The 2594-nt window shown below is 42.9% G+C and overlaps 1 pseudogene; it reads right to left on the bottom strand.

The window, feature by feature from the left end:
* LOC111967162 (dystrophin-related protein 2-like) overlaps positions 1-2594 on the bottom strand; it is a 78347-nt pseudogene that overhangs the window by 19176 nt on the left and 56577 nt on the right.

Raw genomic sequence — 2594 nt, 5'->3', positions numbered from 1 at the left:
TGCCGCACTAATAATGAGGTGGAAACTGAGCTGCACTTCCTAACCTCCTGCCCAATGTATGACCATATTAGAGAGACATATTTCCCTCAGATTACACAGATCCACAAAGAATTCGAAAACAAATCCAATTTTGATAAACTCCCATAACTGGGTGAAATTCCACAGTGTGCCATCACAGCAGCAAGATTTGTGACCTGTTGCCACAAGAAAAGGGCAACCAGTGAAGAACAAACACCATTGTAAATACAACCCATTTTTATGGTTATTTATTTTCCCTTGTGTACTTTAACCATTTGTACATCGTTACAACACTGTATATATATAATATGACATTTGTAATGTCTTTATTGTTTTGAAACTTCTGTATGTGTAATGTTTACTGTTAATTTTTATTGTTTATTTCACTTTTGTATATTATTATTACCTCACTTGCTGGCAATGTTAACACGTTTCCCATGCCATAAAGCCCCTTGAATTGAATTGAATTGAGAGAGAGAGAGAGAGGGAGAGAGAGGCAGGAGGGTATAGCGTTTTCAGCAGTGCGTTCATGCTGTGCTTTCGCAGGCCATTTCCCTGTGTCGGAGGGACAAAGAGGGGTGGAGAGTTGAATGGAGAGAAAGCGAGAGTGTGAATGGAGAGAGCATGAAAAAGGATGTGAGAAGCCCCCTGTGGTAAAGCGTGGCCGCAGGGCTGACTCAGGGTCAGGGGGAGCCAGAGCGTGGGAAGGGAGGGATGGCGGGAGGAGAGGAGGAGACGTTCTGGACTGTGGAAGATAGCTACTACGCTTGGTCCTGGGGGGGCACACACGCATTTATGCCTCACTCATCCACATGACCTTGGCTAATTACCTCCCCTCACGTAACTCAATTGGGCCAATTAATTAATTAAATTAGCCTGCATGACAAACACAATACGTACATCTCAGAGCCTTCTGCACCCGCCGCAGCTTCATGGCTGTCCGGTACGCTGAGAACTTGATGTTGTTCTCAGATCCGCTAATGAAGAAAGGAGAGAGGGAATAGAGAGGAGAGAGAGAGAGCGAGAGAAAAATAAATCTCAAGTTAAAGGATGGCAAGGACTCCTACTCGTCTGCTCTCATCCTCCCTGTGTTTATTCAGCCCATCAGTGAGTCATTAGCAGGGGCGATGTTGCTACATAATGCCGCTCCCTCAATGCCTCATAGCAAGTCTGTCTGTCTGTCTGTCGGTGTGTGGACAACACCCCCCCCCCCCCCACGCCGGTCCAGATAACATTAATAAAAGCCACCCAATGCTGTTTAATAACAATTTATTAAAATGAAATGTAGGAAAAAGCAATCATAGAGCCGTCAAATTGTTCCCGCAGGTTAATGAGAATGGTGTCGTCGGTCTTGGGGGTGTCTGAAATATGGGCCCTTAATGAGGTATGGGGTGATGGTGGCAGGGGCTCTGTGGGCCTCTGGAGGCCCTGCGGAGGTGCACGGTAAGGGCCTAACTCTTTCATTGTCTTTATCTTACCCAGCACCTGGTACAGCTCCGTCATTTTTGGATGGTCCCAGCACGTTGTCTGGGCCTGATGGCTGAGGGAGAGTAGGAAGGGAGAGAGGAGAGGGAGAGAGGGAGAGGGGGAGGAGAGATCGAAGGAGGACAGAGTTAGACAAGAGTAAAGGGTTTACAAGGGAGAAAGTAAGGAAGGTGAAGAATTTCATTCCAAAACGCTATATATCCATTTTCAGAAATGTTCGTAAATGAGCTTTTATTGTTTAAAGAAATGATGAAAGATTGGTGTGTTTTTTCACTATATAATCACAGCATGGGGTTATTCAATGAAGGCATGCATTTGTTTAAAATCTTTAATCTTGAAGGTTTCATTTCAGAGAGACAAATAATCATGTATTGTTCTGCTAAATGGTATATATCTGCCTCACTCTCAGAGGAATAAGTAGAACTGCAACGTTTTACACAGTCAAATGTAACTAATGACATTTTTATAAAGAAATTTACGAATTATACATTTGTGACATCAATATTTTATAATAATTTTAAAAATGATATGTATGTAAAACATTTATGTTTGACATTTGAGTCATTTAGCAGATGCTCTTATTCAGAGTGACTCACAGTAAGTGCATTCATCTTGAGATAGCTACTGTAGGTGAGACAACCACATATCACATCAAATACACAGGATATGAACATTCCCTTCCAGCTAAACAACGGATGTATATCGGCTTGCAACAAAAATAAAAACATTTTCACACACATCTAAAATCTATGAGTAAAAATCTGAGAACATTAATATTTTACACACACATGAAGGTACCTATAAACAATCATGTCTGATGAAAACACAACTGTGAAAAATTGGTGGATGTAGTTTCCATCTATGACCTTATGGACCTGTAAAGGTCAGACACACAGCAGCAACAAGACAGTAGGACCAATGTTCCACTACGATCACTCCTCACCCTTCACTGTGTACCGGCTATAGCTCTACTGTGCACCGGCTATAGCTCTACTATGCACCGGCTATAGCTCTACTGTGCACCGGCTATAGCTCTACTGTGCACCGGCTATAGCTCTACTGTGCACCGGCTATAGCTCTACTGTGCACCG

This window comes from Salvelinus sp. IW2-2015, linkage group LG8, assembly GCF_002910315.2.
Source record: "Salvelinus sp. IW2-2015 linkage group LG8, ASM291031v2, whole genome shotgun sequence".
NCBI classification, from domain to species: Eukaryota; Metazoa; Chordata; class Actinopteri; order Salmoniformes; family Salmonidae; genus Salvelinus; species Salvelinus sp. IW2-2015.
The sequence above is the reverse complement of the archived record's forward strand: the minus strand, read 5'-3'. Positions and strand labels throughout refer to the sequence as shown.